Source organism: Pelodiscus sinensis, chromosome 10 (assembly GCF_049634645.1).
Source record: "Pelodiscus sinensis isolate JC-2024 chromosome 10, ASM4963464v1, whole genome shotgun sequence".
Classification (NCBI taxonomy): Eukaryota; Metazoa; Chordata; order Testudines; family Trionychidae; genus Pelodiscus; species Pelodiscus sinensis.
The window spans coordinates 25223835-25246881 of NC_134720.1; the positions used below are offsets into that span (position 1 = coordinate 25223835).

Here is a 23047-nt window from a genome sequence, read left to right on the forward strand (position 1 = left end):
GAAAAGACAATGAAACAAAATACAAACACATTTTCATGAAGACTAGCCACATGCACAGAAGAGTTCACCAGCTTTTGGCTGTTGTGAATAGGCAACTGAAAGATGGGGACAACTTTTTGCCAATTGTTCACATATCCAATGAAAAAACAATGTGCTCCAGTTATAAACTGCGGACCATAGCAGGCTTTGGAGGTGATTAAGGTATTTGTTTACCCATTTTTCCAGGAGTTTGACCATGCCTAAGGGAACAAATGTTATTTGTGGAAGCATCCACTCTCCTCCCTAATTTAAACACATGATGGGTAAATGATGCTTGATGCAAGAAGAATGATTCATGAAACAAACAAAAATAAAAAACCTAGGCAGCAATTTTATTTGATGATATTTTCTTCTGATAAGTTCTTTCTCCATTTATTCTCCTGATCAACTTTATTACATTTAACGGTAAATTCTCTTTTTAAAAATAAAATCTCATTGACACACATTTCTGTCTACTAGACTGATCTACTTAATTCCCTTTTGCCTGGAGCAGTATTTTATATCTAATGTATGACTTTTACAAAGTGAGTCTGGCATTGTTTTCCCAGGACACCGCTTTCATTTATCTACACAGAAATAAAGAGTTTCATTCACTGCAGATGTTTTATTTTTTATAACATTATCACCAGGCACAGAAGTAATTAAAGGTACATTTCCTAAGCATTTATTGTTTCACTGAATTTGCATAAACTCTGGCAGTCTTAGTGGAAGGGCAGCAAAGGAAGCCTCAAAGCGAAGCTTAGTCTACACAGCAAAGTTTTGCTGGAAGAGCTGTATCAAGTAGGAGTGTGTGGGTGCGGATTCATGCCCTCTATATGACAGAGCTATGCTAATAAGTCTTAAGTGTACAAGCAGTTATTTGCCAATATTGGTTATATCATTTGGGGAGGTGGTTTAGCTATTCTGGCAAACCAATAGAACTATGCTTGCAAACTCAAACCCCGAGACTTCCTGGTATTGGTTAGTGCACCATGTTTTAAGGCTTACTGGGAACTGTTCTTTTTATATACACTGGCACACTCAGTTGTGCCTATCTGAACCTCAGCGCTTGAATTTAGTTTTCCCCTTCTCCATATTTTTGGAAGGCATAAATCAATGAGGAAAAGCATACAGAAGTGCTGCTTCAGTTTTGTTTTGATCTCGTCAGTCCTTTGTTTTCCATGCCCCCCTCTCACATGTCCAGATTAGTTCTCAATGAGGAGAATACACCAAAGAATCCCTTTTCTCATTCAGTCAAAACAATTTTCAGTTTATTTTCTCTGTTGATCCAGTTCAATCAAAAAGCCACCAAACACCATGGTAACTGATTAGATGCTTGTATTGTGGGGGTTGCCTGCTACAGTTTGTTTCAGGTATACTGGTGAAGCACTTTCAAGAGACTATTGTAAGATCACAGTCCCTTGTGCACCTTCTGAATTGTTCTTGCTTTTTTTCTTCTTCCTTTTTTGGTAGGGGGAAGTTGCCCTATTTTCTCCTCTTTCACCTTCTTGGTAACTTTAAAGACTCCATTCAAGCTGCCATCTTAAAGTTCTCTTCTGCAAGCACTGCCCTTTTACCCTCTGCAAGCAGCAGAGACATTGGGACCTTGCACAGAATCATCTGAACTTGGCAATACCTCAAAAGAAAGAACAGCTGAAGGCTCAGAGAATCTTTGTGATTCAGAAAAGTTTCAAGAAAAAGCAGATGAGCCAGTTATCTGGAGAAGAGAGGATTGGAGGACAAGGGATAGGGAGGTCATAGAATCATAGAATAATAGGACTGCAAGGAACCTCGAGAGGTCATCGAGTCCAGCCCCCCGCCCTCAAGGCAGGACCAAGCTCCGTCTACACCATCCCTGACAGATGTCTATCTAACCTGTTCTTAAATATCTCCAGAGAGGGAGATTCCACCACCTCCCTTGGCAATTTATTCCAATATTTGACCACCCTGACAGTTAGGAATTTTTTCCTAATGTCCAATCTAAACCTCCCCTGCTGCACTTTAAGCCCATTACTCCTTGTCCTGTCCTCAGAAACCAAGAGGAACAAATTTTCGCCTTCCTCCTTGTGACACCCTTTTAGATATATGAAAACCGCTATCATGTCCCCCCTTAATCTTCTTTTTTCCAAACTAAACAAGCCCAGTTCATGAAGCCTGGCTTCATAGGTCATATTCTCTAAACCTTTAATCATTCTTGTTGCTCTTCTCTGTACCCTTTCCAATTTCTCCACATCTTTCTTGAAATGTGGCGCCCAGAACTGGACACAGTACTCCAGCTGAGGCCTAACTAGTGCAGAGTAGAGCGGCAGAATGACTTCACGAGTTTTGCTTACAACACACCTGTTGATACAACCTAGAATCATATTTGCTTTTTTTGCAACAGCATCACACTGTTGACTCATATTCAACTTGTGGTCCACTATGACCCCTAGATCCCTTTCTGCCATGCTCCTTCCTAGACAGTCGCTTCCCATCTTGTATGTATGGAACTGATTGTTCCTTCCTAAGTGGAGCACTTTGCATTTCTCTTTCATCCTGTTTACCTCTGACCATTTCTCTAACTTGCTAAGGTCATTTTGAATTATGTCCCTATCCTCCAAAGAAGTTGCAACCCCCCCCAGTTTGTTATCATCTGCAAACTTAATAAGAGTTTAAGGTCAAAGAGTTCTGCTAGGAAGTGGTGAGAAACAGAGCCAACTGGGGCTTTCATGGGGGAAAGACTTGTGGAAAAACAGATGGGAGAGCAATGGGTCTACAGTGGGAGAAGGGAGACTTCCAAGGAATATTAGAAGGTGAAATTCAACACTGGCTGGATCCTGGCTACATTAGGACAGTTGTACACCTCGGAAGGCAGATTCTTTGACAACACACTATGTTGGTGCCTATTCCATTACTACACAAGGCTGCCAGGGGAAAGGATTTGTGACCAGGGCTCTTTAGATAGCAATCCCAATTTCCAGAGCAACTTCTCTGGAGCTATTGATAGCTTTAATTTAGAGCAGCCTTTAAACCCTAAAGTGAATCTTGGTACTGACACAGATTAGCCCAAGATGGAGGGAGTGCAAACTATGTCTGACATACTACTGAGAGGCACCAAGGGCTTCTCTGTCACTCTTCTCTGACTGTGGAGATGAAATATTTTTTAAAAAATACACACTTTTATTCCAGATGAATGCATCCACATGAGGAGCTTCATCAGTTAAAACAATTTGCAGTATGGATTTACACCTTGCTTTATGCCCATATAGCTTCCTGTGTTGGCACTCCTTCCTTAAAATCCAAGGACTTCAAAAGGTGCTAGAAATATGTGCAGAATCTCTTCATCTGAAAGCAATTTGTTGTCATGAGCAACCCTAGTCTACTGGCACTTCAACCAGATTTGTAAGACAGAATCATTCATCAAAATGGATATATATTTCCAGGGAGAGTTACGCCCATGAATGCAGAGGTGAAAGGTCTATTTACGTTAATTGTTGTAGTCAGCCGCCTTTTTTATGGTATGATAACATACCAATTAGGATTACATCAGCACTTCCATCAGAAACCTTGTCCCTTTGGCTTTGTAAATTGGTCAAGAACATTCATTCTTGACTGAAACTAAACTAAGAATTAGCAAAACTGTATTCTCAGCTTTTGCAAGAGCTTTACTTGATCTGAAATGACAACCACCTTGGTAAGTATAGAATCATTTGTTTCCAAACTGCAGGGATTACACTAATCTTTACCTAACACTTTTTAGTAGGAAGAATAAAAGAGTCCCTTTGCCAATATTTTATTTCAACGTGTTACGTTTGATTTAAACTTGACCCCAAGTTGACAGACAGTAATCCTGATCTTTTAAAGCAGTACAAATATTTAGAAGAGAATTTTAAAAATAAAAGGCAGGGGGTTTGCATCTGAATAAAATACATCAAAGACATCTGTGAATGGGTCAGCTCACTGTGATGTGCAGGGTGCAATCTTAGAGCTGGGGGAACCCTGCTTACCTCTAAAATACACAGCCAGGTTGCCCCTGTTTTCACATTGTTTGGTTGGAGATGCAGCCGGCCTCACCTTTCCCTCTTATTGTTCAACATGACAGTAGGTGGAACCCTCACCCAAACCGAGCTATCCAGGTGCAAAGAGCAGACACCAGCCAATTTCCCGGCTCCCCAAACACACACTCCCTGCTGGAGTATATAAACCCACAATTATACCATGGTGCGCTGCACAGGCATCTATACAATATAAGCTTGTAAACAGTTCACTCTACTCTTGCTGGGGGAAAGATAAGTAATAAGACTGCGTTAACCAAGCAGAGATTTTCCCCAGATATTTCACTCAAAGACAAACGAGTTTAGGTAAAGCAAAACATAAATTGATTAACTGCAGAAAGATAGTTTTTGAGTGATTATAAGCGATAGCAAACATATAAAAGCAGATTACACAGTAAATAAACACTAACCCTCAAATACTAGAAAAAGTAGATATGAACTGAGCAATTTCTAACCCGGGCTGATATTACAAACAGTTCACCAGGTTTTCATACACAATCTAGGAATCCTCTTAGCCTGTGACTACCACTACTCCAGTTCAGTCTGTTTCTCAGATGTTTCCAGGACTTCTCTTGTTTGTGAAGTACATCACTAGATGATGTCACACCCTAGCTCATATAGCTTTAACATATGGTGGGGATCCTTTGTTTCAAAAGCAATTCCCAGGCCAGTTTGTGGAGAAACACAGTATTCAGTGAAATAATATAGCTCAAAATGGAGTTCAGAATCATGTGGTCTGACCGCATGCTCTTGCTGAGTCATAACAGCCAATACTTAAAGGCCAACCAAAACATTTACAGGAAGGCTAAACTTTTCCATGGCCCACTGTCTTTGCTGATGAGCCATCAGCACTGTCTAGCTACATCACGGTTGTACCTGAAAGGCTAGCAGGGAGTATTTTCTAGAATAAGAACATTTTAAATACAGATCCATAGGCAATATTCATAACTTCAGATATAAAATGATACATGCATGTAAATAAGATCGTCATATTCAGCAAATCATCACTTTTCCAATAACACCTTATTGCATGACCCATCTTGTATAAAATGCACAGTAATTATGGTATAATTACATCATAATATCACTCTGCCAAAAATGGGGTGTAGTGTCACACATCACCTGGCACCTCCTCAGTTCCAGGCATGGCATAGCAGCTCTCTGCCCTAGCATCTGAAGTAACTTTGTGCTCCATCTCATCTGTCCTGAGACTAGGCACTCTAGCCAGGTCACTTCTAACTCTCACCCTTCCCAGGGTAGTCCACAAACAAACAAAAAAGCAAATTAATACAAATAAGCTGGATAAGTAAGTGAGAAGGCAATGCTTCCTCTCAGAGGTATCAAAATCAGGCCCTCCCTTCCCTGAGGGTTAGATGTCCAGGCAGTTGTTATCCATAAAGATTCAGTCTTTCCTCAGAAGCTGAAGGTTGAAAGTCTGGAAGTGTGAATTTGTATATTGTTTCAAATGTGCTAATTAGAACCATAACTGATGCCCCGGTAGCCTAGCATGTTGGTGATTAACTCAACAACTTGTAAACAGCCTTATTTGTCTTTAAGTCCAGAAGGTGGTTCGTCTAGAAAGATGTGCCCATACCACCTGGTACTGAATTTCATTTTGATCCTGGTATTGGTCCATGGAAGAGGGATGCAAAACAAAGAGTCCCTGCTCTTGGAAAAATGTATTTAAGCAATGGAAAGCTATCAGCTGTTCTGTGTGGTACATTCCCTCCCCCCCATAGCTGGGGGAATGGTATCACAGTGATGTGCTTCCCCTGCACCATTCTCATAGCAGCAGGAGGGTGGTGTCTGTAGGCAGCACAAGGTACAGAGCCACATGTGCCCCCAGGAGCAGGGCATCAAGGTAGGTGTCTCATTCCCTTCATACCCAGACCCACCAGCACCCTTCCTGACCCAGCAAAGTCTTTAATTCAGTATACTCTGTTTCTCGGGGTTGCTGTATTAAAGAAGTTCAAATGTATTTCTAAAGAATGGAATATCACAGCAAATAGAAAAATGGGAGTAAAATGGGAGTAAAATTCTTCTCTTGAGATTACACAGCTGCGATTAAGGCTTCCCAGTCACCTACAATGTAGAAATATTTCTTTTTATCTCAGTGGAAAGTAGTGAAATGTGCTAAAGGGTTCCAGGTGAAGTGTTGTGTTTTAACCATTTTAGACCTCTATACTGCACAGCACTTAACTTTATGCACTGTGAGTTGTCCCACTGGGGACTCAAACATACTTTTGTTTCAGTGACAGTGGATAAAAGGAAATATTTTATTTCTAGAAAACAGTATTCTCTTCTGACCCCTTTGCTAGACTGACAATTTGACCATCTTTTTTTTTTTTTTTTTTTTTTTTTTTTTTAAGGAAACATCTTAAGGATCCATTTTCTGGTCTTGGTCCCTTGCTCTCTCTGACTTTCTCATCTTTGTTATCTCATATTTAGGTTGTTTTGAGATAACAAAGATGGTGGCCACCACTATAGCCACCATTTCTCAAAGCTATTCACACAGATGCTCTGTACCATGTGTGTTCTTGGAGTACAGAAGTTCAAGTGTAGAAGAAAATAAACATCCTTTTTTGCTTCTCCTCGCTCTTGATCCAATTAAATATTTATTAATTTTAATGCAATTTGTCTTGTATGATTTGTTTTTCATTAGGTTCAGAATTTCTCATTTGATCACAGGCACATTACAATCATATCTGTCTTTCTCGGGATTTAGGCCATACTCATCACCATGGAATCTGAGCATCAATTGATCTCATGGTTCTACTTCATTCTCTTTCATTATGTTCCAAGGTACAAACCAAAGTTTCACAATCCCAGTGTGCATAGTTGCTTATTCCAAACCATGGACTCAGTCCAGACTTGTCAATTTCTCCTCAGTAGTTATGAGACACTGGTGAATAGTATAGAAAATAATAGAGAGCGATCATAACAAATAAAATAAGGTCAAACATGTCGTTTTGGGAAGAAGTATTCTTTAAAATATTTAAATACTAATGCCAAGATAAACTGTTTTCTAGCAATTCGCTCCCTGGATTTAGTTTAGTTTTGTGAGTGGCTAATATCTTTTAAGAAATAAAATAACTTGGAAGAGAAGATCTGCAAATAGTAATTTGCCTCCAATAGATATATCACATTGTTTTCAATTTCTTCATGAGCATCTCTGATTATGAAAAAGACCCTGATCTATAGTAGAGCATCTAAGCAATTTGCATCATTCATTTTAATCCTTGAAAAATATATAGAAACCTACTGTAAAAGTGATTTATAACCTGAACACTATATTGAACTTACAAGTAAAATGATGTTGCTTAGTAACAATGACAGTGTCCTTTTTCTGAGTTTATAATTCATCATATATATGAATTAACATGTAACATCATCATGTTTGCATCTGTTACAAGATTAGGAATTGTTCAACAACACACTCCTCCATGGACATAGAAATGTTGCACTTTATTTCCTTCATATGACATTGCCTTTGAAAACTGTTTTATTGCATCACATCTCACTTCAACATCTTCCCCATTACCTGACCATTTCCCTTGCTCACTCCCATGTACATATTTTCTGCATAGCCGCAGTAAATACAACAAATCACTACATGACTAAAAAGTCCACAACAGAGGGCTATGATTCAATAGTGAAACATTGGAAGAAAGGGAGGAATATGAAGTACAGCTTCAGAACCAAAGTGACCCTACCAAATTCACATTCCTTTTTGGTTAATGTTATGGTAATGGGATTTTTAAAATTATAAATTTCACGATTTTGGGTATTTAAATCTAAAATTTCACATTGTTGTAATTTCAGGGATTGACCCAACAAGGAGTTGGGGGAAGAGGGTCACGTGGTTATTATAGGCAGGAGGTGGTTGCAATACTGCTATCCTTACTTCTGCGCTGCTGCCTTGAGAGCTGGGCAGCTGGAGAGTGGCAGCTATTGGCTGAGATCTCAACTCTGAAGGCTGGGCCACTGCCAGCAGCTGTGCAGAGAGAATGATGGAATGGTATGGAACTGCCACCGTTACTTCTGCACTGCTGCCTGCAGAGCTGGGCCCTCAGTCAGCAGCTGCCAGCGCTGAAGGCAGCAGAACAGAAGTAAGGGTGGCACAGCCTGGTATTGCTATCTTTACTTCTGTGTTGCTGCTGGCAAAGCGCTGCCTTCACAGGTGGATGCCTGGCCAACAGCCATTGCTCTCTGGCCACCAGCTCTGGAGGCAGCACAAAAGTAATGATGGCAATTCTGCAACCCCACACTTAAAATAACCTGTGACCCCCCCTGCACCTCTCTTTTGGGGATTTTAGAATGACTGGCCTCCCCCAATGAAATCTATATAGCATAGGATAAAAACACATAAAAAAACAGATTTCATGGTCTGTGACACAATTTTCATGGTTGTGAATTGGGTAGGGTCCTAATCATAATTGATCAAAAGATCAGTCTGAAACATTGAGGCTATGTCTACACCACAAGGTTATTTCAAAATAATTTATGACCCCTGAAATAACTATTTCAAAATAAACTTATTCCTCTTCACAAGCAGGGTATGTCAATATAGCAAAGTTATTTTGAAATAACAGCTATTATTTTGAAATAACTTTACCAGTGTCTACCCAGCTATTTTGCAATTAATTCAAAATAGCGGAGCGCTTATTTTGAATTTGGTAAACTTCATTCCACGAGGAATAACACCAAATTCGAAACAGCTATTTCAAAATAAGTGTTGTGTAGACACTTATATCGAAATAGGGGGCCTCCAGCCTTCACAGGGTGCCCTGGTGGCTACACATGCCTCAACCAAGAACATTCCTCTCCCTCCCTCATCCCCGGAGCCCTTAAAGGGGTTGATTCTGGCCACAGTGCCTATGCCAGCTCCTAGTCTGCCAGCCCAGAGCCAGCAGTCACTGCCCCAGACCCAGTGGCCCCAAAACATGAGCCAGCAAGCCACTGGCAGCCAGCCCTCCACCACTCCCCAGGACCAGTCTGCCAGCTCCCAGGAGCCTGCCAGGGCCCAGAGAAGGCGGGAACATTCCTGGTCCAGGGTGGAGATCATGGACCTTATTCAGGTTTGGGGGTGATGCCCCCAACATCCATGATCTCTGTACTAGATGGAGGAACATGGCCATCTATGTCAGGATAGCTGCCAGCCTGGCCACCAAAGGCCACATGCGAACCCAGGAGCAGGTTTGCATGAAAATCAAGTTGGTCCGGCAAGACCCCCAACCCTGAGCTTCTCCTCCTCCTCCCTTCTTCCCCTTGCTTCCCCCGTCCAGCTCCCTCCTCCCAGGTTTCCCCCTCCCCTCTCCCACCCTCTCTTCTCTCCTCTCCCACCTCCTTTCCCCAGTCTCACCAGAGTTTCATTCCCCCCCACTCCAGTTTTTTTAAATTAAGAGAGTTTGTGTTCATGAAAATATATGTATTTATTTGACATCAGGAAGGGGGCTTAGGGAGGGGTAAGTGGAAGGATGTGAGGGAGGAATGATGCACAAGCCTCCAGTGGGGCAGACCAGGGAGACTCTTAGTGCCCCTCACCGTGGAAGCTCTCCCGCAGGGCCTCCTGAATACTGACAGCCCCCCGATGGACCTCCCGGATGGCAGCCTGCAGAAAGTGCAGTCAGGCTCACAGCTACTCATCCACGAGAAGCAACAAAGTGCCCAGGGGCAGCTCTGGCTCCATGTTGCAGAGTGCTGTGGTGTCCCGAGTAAGCGCAACCAGAGCTCACAAAGACAAAATGCTGCCCCTCATCAAGGTAGGCAAGCAAGCAGGGAAAGCTGAGAACCGGCTGACCGGAGGGGGGGGGTCCCTTTAAGCACAGGCCTCAGATAGCCTCAGGCAGCAGTCACACAAAGTAACTCCTGACTTGATGCCCTGCCGGACTTGGTTCCGGCCGGCCTTAAATGCGATTCAGCGTCCATTCAGTGTGGAGGCACTCTTTTGAAATAGCAAAACGCTATTTTGAAATGCATTTTGTGTGTAGACACGTTATTTCAAAATAACTTATTTTGTGTTAACTATTTCAAAATAAGATATTTCAAAATAATGCTGTAGTGTAGACATACCCACAGAGAGTTATTATTTCAAAATAACAGGTTATTTTGAAATAACTTCCCAGTGTAGATGAGCTTTGCGTAAATGCTACCTTGCCAATGTATTCATCACTTGCCTGGAGAGAGTGAAACTGATATTAGGTGGGAAGGCTCAACAACACAGGAAATCAAAGATGTACATGTGACATTGTTGAGTGATAGACATGTCAGTACTTATTGCTTGATGTTTGTCAGAATTTTTAGTCTGTTAAATCCAGCTTACAGATAGAGAAAATTTCTTCACAAAAGTGGCAAGACCACTGAATATGCTACTCTAGTATTTTTGAAATTTGTGGGGGAAAAAAATTGGGGCACAAGTTAGATCAGGAATGGGCAATAATTGTTAATGGGGGGCTACTTTAAGATTTTGGCAAGTGGTCAAGGGCTGCACTTCTGTGGAGGAGTTGCAGGGTGTGGGACAGCAGGTGGGATGTAGAAGGAAGCTTGGGATAGAGGACACGGGTGCAGGATAGTGTGTAGGGTCTGAAAGGGTGTTTAGGTGAAGAAGGAAGGTTATGATTAGGGGCAGGAGCTTGGGGTGCAGGGTCTGGGAGGAGGTATGGGTGCAGGAGAGGATTCTGGCCTGAGGGAGGTGTATAAGACGGGGTGCAGAGTCTGAGAGGGAGTTGTGACCTAGAGGAGGTGGGAAGAGGGGGTGCAGAGGGTTTGAGTGGTGGCCTGGGGAAGGTAGTTGTGCGGAGAGAGGGATAGGGTGGCCAGAGGCAAGCTTTGGTTGGGAGAGGCTTACCTAGGCAGCTCTCAGCCAACAACCCTGCAGGAACCTGAGGTAGGTTCCATGTCTGTGTGCTACACTCCCAAGCTAAGAACCTGGCTGCTCCACTTGGCTCTGCTCCAGCATAAGGATGGGGCAGTGAGGGAGGAAGAAGGCTTCACACATTGTCCCTGCCTCCAGAAAAATTTCTCAGCTCCTATTGACTGGAAATTGGTCAATGAGAGCTGAGGGATTTTGCTAGGGGGCGGGGGCAGAATGCAAAGTTTCCTCCTCCCTCTCCGGTGTGCAGAGCAATTGGCAACCAGCTGTTTAAAGCAGCATGAGCTGCTCTGTAAAAAAGATCCGGACTCTTTTTTGACCACTTGTTCTGAATTTTTATGTGGTTTGTTTCTTCGTTTGAAAAGGTTGCAGACCTCTGGTCTAAAGTAAGAGCAAGGGGGGAAGGTGGCAGAATTTCAGAAGCAATGGGGCATATAATTTGAACTGAAACATACTAGCACAACAACATCTGTGTCTCCTGTAAATTGCAGGATACAAATTACAACTGAACTAAAACAGGGACAAGATATGAACACAGAAATGATTTCTATAAAGCCAGCTGAGTGTCAGATTAAGGCCTTAAAAACAATTAGCACCTAGTCAAGAATAAAAACTGAGACCTTTTATACAAATGCAAGATTAAAAGCAAAAATGGGTGAACTAGAATGCCTTGCAATGGACAAGGATCTTGAGATAACAGGGAATGTAATGGTATGACAAAGCCCAATGGGATAGTGTAATAGTTGGTCACAAACTACACAAGAACAATAGGCTAAAGATGTATTGCTACATCTAAAGCATTTCAAGGAATTTAGAAAGATAAGGATTCTGAGTGGAGAAGACAACATAACTGAAAGAAATCCTAAGCTGTTTAGCCTTACCAATTAGCGAGAACAGATGTGCTGATTTTATAGGAGCAGTTCCAATATTTGGGGGGTGGGGGTATTTTATAAATGCATATTACCCATGACCCCTTGTCCTAGTTTCACACTTTCTGTCTGGTCACCCTACTACCAATATAATTAGGACATGTCTGTCTACACTAGGAGATTATTTCATATTTACTAAGTTTGACTTCTGGGCACCTGATTTTACACATTCGAAGTTCTGTGTCCTCACTACAGAGCAGAATCAAATGTAGTCTGAGGCAGGCTCCGTTAATGTGGACATGCTATCTCGGACTTAGAGAATCACAGAATCATAGAATACTAGGACTGGAAGGAACCTCGAGAGGTCATTGAGTCCAGTCCCCTGCCCTCATGGCAGGAACTCTGGAGTGCTGCAGGAGGCCTCCCAGAGGCTATTTTATTCGAATTAGCAGCATCGGAGCATCCACACTAACATTATTTCAGACTTACAAGTTCGGAAATAGCATTATTCCTCATGAAAAGCAGGAGTACACCGTTCAAGTTCTACGGCCCCTTATTCCAGAATAAAGGGCGTGGTAGTGTGGATGCATTGCTTACAAAATTCGACCTTGGGGGAGTTATTTCAGACTACAGTCCTACTGTAGACCAGGCCTTAGATTCTTACAACTAGCCTCTTGATGGAGAAAGAAATTGAATGCATAGTACTGCAAGATGAAAGACACAGCAAAAGAGAACTGTAATAATGGGGGATTTCAACCACATACACAAATTGGTCAAATGGCACAAAAGGACAAAGTTTAAAAAAACAATTTCTTGACACTGTCAGTAATTGACTGGGTCTGATCCAGTAATGCAGTTTCTATGTCCTAAAAACACAGACAAGAAACAGGCTAGAGCTGTCAATCTCACGTTTTCCTTCCCTGACCTCAGCCAAGTTCTACTTAACATCTCATCAACCTCGAACCTTAAGACTGTATTAACATTTTTTCCATGCAATTTATTATGTTTTACTTTTTGTACATGTTCCTTCAATCACAAAAATTATGTTAAAATAGAGCAAAGAACAACTCAGTCACAGTCTGTTCTCCTCCCCAGTTATAAAACATGTTTTTGCTAATGCAAATTGCATTTAAATTTGCTGTTTTAGGAAACACAGTGCATTGGTTTTGTTTTGGGCAAGAACACTTTAAAAGTTATTAACTACACATTAGTCCCAGACCAGTTTCAGAGACTATTAAGCAATACAAATAACAATTTTGGATGTTGAGACATTACCACCGCTATTGCGTATTCCAGAAACTCTTACTTGTTTTATTGTTCCTGAAAAATAAAGTGTAGTTTCTTATGAAATGTGAAAGACTAAATATTTTGTTCTAATTTTTTAAAATCCTGTTGCACTGATTATTAATCAGCAACAGGATGCAGAAAATATATGCAGTATATATGTATACACACAAAATATATAGTATGTGTAATCATCCTTTGAAATTTAACCCCAGGTGCACTCTGAACTCTATTTCAATACACAGTGTTTTACAATGAGAGAAGTTGATTACATTTTAAATGAAACTGTTTATTGATGCTTTCTCTACAAAATAAACTGTTGGTAGACTTCCTTCCTTGGACTACTTTTCAAGCCATATTCTATCCTCAAATGCCCTGAAGCCCAACTCATATCCATAGGATTGCTTAGGATGCAGATAAGTACAAAGTTTCAGACCTAACCCAAGACCCAATGTCTTTCCACTAACTTCAATGGTCTTTGGATCAGATCAATAGACAGTATCTTCACCTTATTGTGGGAATTTTGAATATCAATTTTCAAGTACAGGCAGTCCCCGGGTTACGTACAAGATAGGGACTGTAGGTTTGTTCTTAAGTTGAATTTGTATGTAAGTCGGAACTGGTACATATTGTAGGGGAAACTCTAGCCAAACATTTTTTTTAGTTTTGGATAGCATAGGGAAAGGTTAACTCCCCTCTAATGTTTGTTTTGCTGTCTGTTCCCCTGTTCAGAAGATTTCACATCTATTTCTGTCCCTGTGACAAACTCAGGACTAAAGGAGTAACTCATCAAATACCAAACAGCTCTGCACCATGCTTTGAGCTAATAGCTTTATTTCCACACACCACCCAGGGTTCTAGGAGGAGGGTCCTTTTTTTGCTAACACAATGAGGCCAGCACTTTGTTTGTTTTGGTGGAGTCTTTGTTTGCCCAGGGAGCCCAGCATGTATAGGGGGAGGAGGGGCGGAGAGGCTGCTTTTGTCTGCTGTTCGGCAGCCTGTTGCTCAGGGGAGGGGGCAGCCTGTTGCTGGCAGGGGGGGAGGGGGGAGGCGTGCAGGATGCGAGGCCGCGGGAGGGGGGGCAGCGGGCGTGGGGAGGCACTTTTCCTCTGCCCGGCAGCTCTGCGGGATCCCTGTCCCTGTGGCCAGCTGCTGCAGGCAGAGGCCAGTTGGAGCCGGCCGAAGAGGAGGAGAAGGTGGATTCTAGGACCCAGGTGAGCGAGCCCCGGGGACGCTGCTGCGCTCCAGGAGCCCGGCATGTATAGAGGGGAGGAGGGGCGGAGAGGCTGCTTTTGTCTGTTCGGCAGCCTGTTGCTCAGGGGAGGGGGCAGCCTGTTGCTGGCAGCGGGGTGGGGGGGGGCAGCGGGCGTGGGGAGGCACTTTTCCTCTGCCTGGCAGCTCTGCGGGACCCCAGTCGGAGCCGGCCCGAGGAGGAGGAGGATCCTAGGACCCAGGTGAGCGAGCCCCGGGAATGCTGCTGCGCATGTGCGGGAGTTGCCTCACCCCGTTCGTATCTAGGGATCCGACGTAAGTCGGATCCACGTAAGTCGGGGACTGCCTGTATTGTGATTTGTATAGCATTTGATTTACACTGTGTATACTGTGTAGCATTTTAGAAACCACATTTAAAATATCGTGCTTTGTTACCTGCTGCCAGCAATAAACCTAATACTGCTGCAGAAAGCAGACTCACTGCTAGGACATCCCCTGCTAATGGTCACTCTGGTCCCATGGTCATCCATGTCCTCTCATGACTTGGCTCTCCAGCCAGGTCATGCTGTATTCTGCATCCCTTCCAGAATAAATGAAAGTGCAGCAAAAACAAAACAAAAAAAACCCAATGGTCCACCCTTCCATTGGTCTGTCATCCTCAAATCTGGGCCTAGATGTTGATATGCCCTTTTCACAGGGCTTTCAGTAGTTTATATTCCCTTTACAGGCCATCTCCTTGCCGATGGCTGGTAGAGGAACCATGCCTAGTGGATTCCGATCAAGACACCCGAGTACAGACAATCAAGGTTTGCTACACCAAAATCCTTGGATACCATCTCCTTAGACTTCTTCCTTCCCAAATTTTTCTTGTCTCTTTTTATCCTGTAAGAATGTTCATCTTCCATATTGATCTTTTCACTCCTACCGCCAAGAGAGTGATTGCAAAGTTTTTGCCTGCTCCAAATTTCCTGTTTATAATACCACACAACCCTTGCCCAGCGGGATGTCATTGTTTAGGTTTGACCCACCTTGCATGTGCAACCAGATGGGCTAATAGATAAAGCACTGATTACTATTAACCCTTTGTTTACCTGTGTGGGTAACACACCATCATAGATACTCACAAAGGGTATTTATCTCCGTCGATGGAGCCATGTAGATGAGGTTTCTGGACATAGGGAAATGAAGCGGCGATTTAAATAATTTCTGCTTCATTTACATCAAAATGGCTGCTGCGCTGTGCCGATCAGCTGTTTGGCGGCACAGTGCAGTAGTCTGGACGCTTTGCGGTCGACAAGGGAAGCCCTTGTCAACCGCCCCGGTAAACCTCATTCCACAAGGCATAACGGGGTGGTCGACAAGGGCTTCCCTTGTTGACCGCAGAGCGTCCAAACTACCATGCTGTGCCGCCAAACAGCTGATCGGCAGAGCGCGGCAGCCATTTTGATGTAAATGAAGCGGCGATTATTTAAATTGCCACTTCATTTCCCTATGCTAGAAACTTCATCTACATGGCTCCGTCAACAGAGCCATGTAGTCTAGACATACCCAAAGTATAATAATCAAGAGGGATACAGAGACATTAAAAATTCAAATCTAATTCTGAATGAAGAAGCTTTAGGGATACAAAAGTGAGTGAGAGAGAAAGAGACAGCACTCTGGTTCTCCATAATTCTGAGAGAGGAAGTTCAAAAGATCCTTTGTTACACTTTCAAAAATGAAAGAAAAAGTGCAGTAACCCAGCTCAATTTAGTGGTATACCATTAGGAAGTTGATATATAAGTATTATAATACAAATAACATATGGACGTTGAAAGCCAATAGAGACTCTAAAACCATCCCTATATTTGGTGACTCGCACACATAGAAAAAAATCAGTTATAATGGGACTAGTCATATTATCAAAATCTTGCATGGGCTAATTTTCAAAAATATATCAACATTGTGTATAATAACCCAAAGACCTGTTTTCTCATGACCTGTTTTCTCATGAATATATCTCCTTGTACCCAGATTTTGTGAGAAGCACTCAAGACTGTCTCTTATCAGTCTTTGCTTCTCTTCAGATGCCACCTGACCAGACAACATACTTTAAAGAAAGCTCATTTAGGCATCTAAGAAAATCTGGCAAGTTCACAACACAAATTAATAAGGAAGAACTATAGAAGGCAGAAAGAACAGGAAGCAATTCTGTCTTGCAGCCATGAAACCCCCAGCTAGCCTATTATAAGGATGAAATAATTCTGAATACAATCAGAAGCAGCTGAAAGGAGAGGAAATCTCTCCAGCATTCTCCTTGCTGGGATTTCTTCCCAGTCAAGAGAACAGGGTTTGGAACAGACTACAGCTCAAGAACGCACATCCTATAAACTCTCTAGTGTATTCATGATTTCAGAAGATTGGGCATTGCTTCTGTAACAGCTCTGGCCCATACAGCCCAGTTCTTGTTACTTGGTGGTGCTGTTCCAATGGCCATGATTTGCTCCAAGGCTCCTCTTAAAAGGGACATTTTTGCACCTCACCTGCCAGCAGGACAGCTTAGCCTGGCGTTATATTATCACCATAACCTGAGCTCCACAGGGCTGGTAAAAGGATGACAGGTTTCCATTCAACCATCCAGTCCCCAAATCCAATGACTGAACATGGAGACCCTCAAAAAGTGGACAGGAAAATTCACTGTTTCCACATTAGTGGTTGCTCCTTCCATGTGGAGCATGGAGATTATGGTTGGGAAGAGGGCAGAGACACAATCAAGCCCCTTACTTATCACTTTTAACTTCAGGAGCTGATAGTTTTATAACTCTACAGTCAAAACCAGCAAAATATTTACCATCATTGCTGCGCTAATCAGGAATCTAAATGAGAAACATTCAAGGAATATACAGAAATTAATATGGAACCATCCACATTCAGTTAACTTGGACAAAAATGCCAGGAAGTTTCATACACTTCTTGTTTGGTCTATTGCAGCTTCTTTCCTTTCATAATTAGAATCTAATCATGCTAATCAAGCCCTTTGATTTTGAAAGGCAGCTCTGACATTTTTTGAAATATCATTTTCTTTAAAGACGTATGTGTATTAGATTTTCTTCATCATGCCCTGTTATTTTGCACACAGATTATAAATGGTATAATTAAGCACACAAGCTGAAGAACACTTTATGTTAAAGTATCGTGGAAAGAGATTAGCAATTTTAATTATTCAAGGACCTCTTCAGCTAATAAAAATAAATTGCCATGGTGGCTCTGGCCAAGTGGGCTTTGTGGACATCAGCAACTTTGCTATGTGAGAAGCTCATCCTAATTCAAGAAACTAAATTACCCCCTGTATTTGTTTACAGACTACACACACGTGCATACACCTGTGCTACTGGCTATACCTTCTGTACAGAACAAAACATGCATAGCAACACAGTTCAAATATAGATGGTGGATTATAGCAGTGATATCCATTCCTAAATACAGGCCAGGTTTTCTGTATTGTGGCTACGGTTGGTAAGAAAAAAAGGGTGGGAAAGAAAAATCACAAAATTTTCTCTCTCATCTAACTTTTGTTTTCATTTTAGTTTTCTAGCCACATTTAATTGTAGACATTTAGGCTTGAAGGGAAACTCATTTGTTGTAAACAGTCAACAGAAATTAACAAAAAAAAATCCCGACTGGCTCTTTGTAGCTGCAATGCTGACTCCTTGCCCCTCTTCTCAGAACAGGGGAACAATTTATGAGGAGGGTTCTACATGACTAATATTTAATACTGTGAAAGAATTCAAAGGACACTGGAACTTTATGGACTTTTCCTCCCCCGAGCCAGATTTCCAGCTAATGTAAATCAGTTTAGTTCTAGGATCCAGCCTATTACTCTATGTCATGGATTTTTTTGCACCTAGGGGAAATGTTCCTCTGAGTTACTAATCTTGTATTTAAAATAAAATAGAATTATTGACAGTATAAGCAATTTTCTGAAATAAGCAACTGTGGAATAAGACATCAGAAATACAATGCAAGAGAATGAGAATATAGCAGTGTTATGTTTCTATGCCACTGGTATTGCCATCATTTGTGATTTCATCAGAAGTCTCATCAATATTTGGTGTTTCCTAAGACCAGATCTTGAAGTCACATGATTCTGTGAGACTCTCGGCTTTCATTAAAATACAAAAAGTTTCTAGTCTCATGGTTGTGGAGAAAAGCCTGAAAATGTGAAACAAGTGTAACCTAAAGGCTCAGAAGCCAGAAGAAGCATTAGAACCTACAATGTATTATTTGTTAAAAATTCTGAGATTTTAAAATCTCATGATCTTTTGAAGGCAGACTGAGGATTTTTAAGTGCTTGGAATTAGTAATATTGCATTGGTAACAGTAAAATGCAGTTATTAGAAAAGTTAACATATATTAACTTTTTTTTATAAGTTCTTCCCATCAGATCATCTTTCCTCAAATAGCTCCATAGTTAGCCTAATACAAGCAGTAGGACTAATTATGCTCTCTTATACCACTTTGATACTGTAATTCCATTAATTTTAGTGGCAGTACTCTGAATTTAGAGTAGCTAAAATGAGAGCAGAATCATATCCAGTAAATCTTTGTATTATTAACTGGATGTATTTTTCAATAAACCATGTTGCTATATTTGGGTATTTATTTGCATAGCCACACTATTAAAGCACATCTACTGAAAGCAGTCAAAGATTATTTGTTTAACTTCCATCAATGGAAATATTTCCCCAAAGTTACATGACACATCAACATCTCCCACATGAAGTGCCACAAGAGAGAACTTTTTAGAAAAAAATCCCTGTGAGAATTTCCTAAACATGTTCCAATCAGTTTCCCATTGCGGATGGAGTTCTCCAGGTGTGTGTTGGGGGGGGGGGGGGGGGCTATACCTTTCAGAAGCTCTGGTCTCTAACCGAAACTCCTTTGCAGCCTGGCTTGGTTCCAATGGTGGGGTATTTTCAGAAACCCTCTATGGCCACGGCTGCCTCAGAGAGACATGGGGGCAGATTTCCTCAAGAGGAGAAGGGGGACCAATGTACTTCTCAATCCCTAAACTGCCTCTCTTCCTCCCGTGGCTTGCCCTGAGCTGCTGTTTTAGGACACAGGGCATTGTCAAGAAGGCACCCAAGGAGGAGAGAGGACACAATGAAAAGCCCTGCATGTGCAAATTTAAAGTCTGTTATCATGCATCATAACAACAGGGATTTGGCCCAAAATAAACTGTGTGTCCAACTCCATACTTAGTCACTTTATTTTCCTCAAAAAAACAAGATTTATAGGATCTTGCAAAAAAGGGTTTTTTTCCAACAAATGGCCCTGCCTACATGGGGCTTTTTAGCGGAAAAACCTCTTCCGCAAAAAGAATCAGAAAAAGATAGGCAAATGTGAGCACGATTTACATATCCTCTTCCACAAAAGAACAGCAGTGTAGCCGTAGCCCTCATCTGTAGCATCCCCTGCCCTTTCTGCCTCAATGACTGTGAAATTGCAATTCAGTCAGGCCTGCTTTTATGCCCCCTCTCTCATCCATGCCTCTCCAGAACAACACTGCCATTCCCATGCCTCTAAAAGCACAAGTCGCTTGCCCCTCAAAAATCAAGAAACTGGATTGAAAATGATGAGGTATTTTTAGATGCAGTTTATTTCATCTGCTATCTCAGGTTCACATGTCAAGCTTTTCTTCAAGTCATGACAGGTAGTTTTGTTGTTGTTGTTGTTGTTGTTGTTTTAATGAAAGCTGAGTTTCTCACATAATGAGACAACTCTGGGAACTGAGACTTTAAGAACACTCCTTACAGGAGGCTCACAATGAAAGCCACAAAAGTTGGTAACCCTGCAAATCCTCCAACGAACTTGCTAAAGTTTGGCTTAGAAATCCTCAGTCTACTGAAGTAGTGATTCTTGACCAGGGCATCAGGCTACAGGAAGGTCAAACATAGAAGACGCCTCTTACCTAATTGCAAGCCCAACTTCTCAGGCAAATTTGACTACATGTTACAAACCTTACCCTGCCCTAGTTGAGGGAAAGATGAAATTTGCCTCAAAGTTGCCTGAGAAGCACAGCTTTTGTGTCTTATCAATTTCCTTCTCCAGGAAGAAACAGATTCTAATTTTATACAATGCAAGTTTCTTGTTTTATTATAGACTATTTAGAGTCATTTTAAAATAAGTGAAATGCTGTGGTGTGCACTCTGTTTTTATGATTAGTATCATTTTAACATGCTGCTTGTTTGGTAATGACAGACTGGCCAAATTCATCTTGGAAGCAGCTCCGAGGACTTCAATGGAGTTACATCTGAGATGAATTCAGACAACTTTGTTTGCAAACGATGGTCTGATAAAAATCAGAGATGGTACTGGAAAAAGAAGAGTGAAACAGATTGACTACAGTGACATACGAGGAAGCAATTATGATAATCATTCTGTTCTTCAAGATGTGAGAAAATAGAGATTGAGGAAATTATCAACAAGTTAGTTTAATAACCATACTGGGAAAAAGACTCTAACAAATAATAATTGATTTGGATGCACTTAGAAAAATCTAATGAGTCATAAACACTGTGAGCTTTTTAGAGGAAATCATGCCACACAAACTTAATGGCTTATTTGATAAAAGTACAAGTACTGGTACAGAGCCTGATTCTGAAGTTTCATGGGAGTTTTGCCCAAGCAAGGACTGGATGATCAGGCCCCTACTACACAGACAGAATGAACTTATCTGAAAAAGTGAGCTGTGCCCACGAAAGCTCATGATACCATCTACATGTTTTGTTAGTCTATAAAGTGCTACCAGACCATTTCTTGTTTTTAACAGGAGAGTGTTACGTCATATTTGTTTCAAAATGTGTATTGTGTAAAAGTAAACTTTTATAAAACTTAATCCCAGTGTCAATACAAATGTTTCCGAGTTGTCATGTTATACCAGCAGGAAAGTCTTCATCATTCCACTTGCCACCTCCCCCGTCCAAATAAATGCCCTCTGGCTTTAGGGTGACCAGACAGCAAGGATGAAAAACCAGGACAGGGAGTGGGGAGTAATTGGCACCTACACAAAACAAAGCCCTAAATATTGGGACTGTCCCTACAAAATCAAGACATCTGCTCACCCTCTCAAACACTGCAGCATCATGCATGAGGACCGAAAATTAAAAGTGACTAGAAGCAGAAGTAAAGCTGCCTAGTATAGCTTCAGTCTTCCAGCTGAGCACAATAAGGAAACAAAGAGCACAAATTGTGAGTTGTGAGGTTTAAAGTAACAAGTGTTTTGTGCTTCAGAGCCCCTTCATATCCTCCAACCCAAGCTGATCCTGGGCTCAATGCAGCGCTGCCACTTTGGAAGGCCACAAGGAGCACAGAGCCAGCAGGGGACTGCCCCTACACTTCAAAGGCAGAGGCACACTTATTGACTAAAGGATGCAAATTGCATCAACTATTCTATTAGCCAATTAATCTAAATTTAACATCCCTAAGATGATGAACCTTAGCTTATTATCAGTGAAACATTACATGTCATCTTTCTGATTCTAAAGTGTGTCCACATAGTAAAAAATGGCCTATATGTGACTGATGAGAGGAAGATGTTTTCTGTGACTGACAATGATCTATTGGAAGATACTTAGACTTAGCAGGAACTTCTCACAGAAGTTTGTGTCATAATGACTTTATTAAAGGTATCTTTTCAATTATTAGCTAGGTAAACCAGATTCCATGAATAGCCCTCCATGGGCCAATGGGTCCTTTCTTTGTGTCTCTCTTTTTGCATACATGCATGATATAGTCAAGGGAGAGGTCCTGTTTGTTGGGAATGAATCAAGTTGGAAAGTCACTTCTCCACCCTGACTTGGTAAGTGTAACCTCTTTTTCTGTATTGATCTTTTGCTAATCATCTCTGAGAAATAAATTCCAATGGAGCCTGATTATTCATCTCGCTTTTTTCCCTTCTTTCCTTCCTATCTCCCTTTCCCTTATTTATTCTTGGATCTGGACTTTTAATGCTCCATTCATCTGAAGAAGTGGGTTGTACCCACGAAAGCTCATATCATCTACATGTTTTGTTAGTCTTTAAAGTGCTGCTATACTATTCATTGTTTTTTCAGTTTTTCCAGTTACTAACTCAGCTTCCCCTCTGAAGCTTCTATTCATCTTGCATTATTATTAAAATTCAAACCTGTAACACATGGCACTTAAAATAAAAAATGCAGGAATTTGCTGCTGGTGCTACAAAAGGGCAGAATAGTGCTAGTCTTCATGTTAGCGTGCATTCCCTGTCTTGGAAACTCTGACCATACACACACACAGCTTGTTTAGTTACATTGCTAATGCAATAGCAGAGGAACCAATAGCATTTGAGTATAGACAAAGCTTGTGGACTTTCTCTCCACATGGCAGGGGGCAGCACACTTCAATCCTGAGTCAGCACTCACAGCATGTGAGAAAGGGACTCCTGCCTGCATAGCTGAAATTCAGGCAGGCTATTGTTTTTATTGTGAGAGACAAAGGAAGGAGGGGAAAGTAAAAAGTAGGAAAGGAGAAGAATGGAGGTGGGATGTGTGGGTGCACTCATTAACACAACACCCCTCCTGTATAGCATCTTTATCTCTAGCACCCTCTTGTGTCCTTGTTCTCCAGTGGTCTACCACCCTCCCATGGCCTAGCCCTCTGGCCAGATCAGGTCTCAGTCCTGATTCTTTTGAGGGTTAACTGAAACAAAAATAAATTGTAACTCGTAATAGCCATCAGAGCATTGACGTCCCTAATACAAA

The 23047-nt window shown here is 41.6% G+C and overlaps 1 long non-coding RNA gene across 1 annotated transcript; it reads left to right on the forward strand.

Annotated features, from left to right (window-relative positions):
• The first annotated feature begins 14166 nt into the window (after positions 1-14166).
• Positions 14167-21150, forward strand: LOC142830857 (uncharacterized). Its single transcript, XR_012906386.1, has 3 exons — positions 14167-14290; positions 15016-15094; positions 20529-21150. It is a non-coding gene; the product is annotated as an uncharacterized LOC142830857 (long non-coding RNA).
• Positions 21151-23047: the final 1897 nt, after the last annotated feature.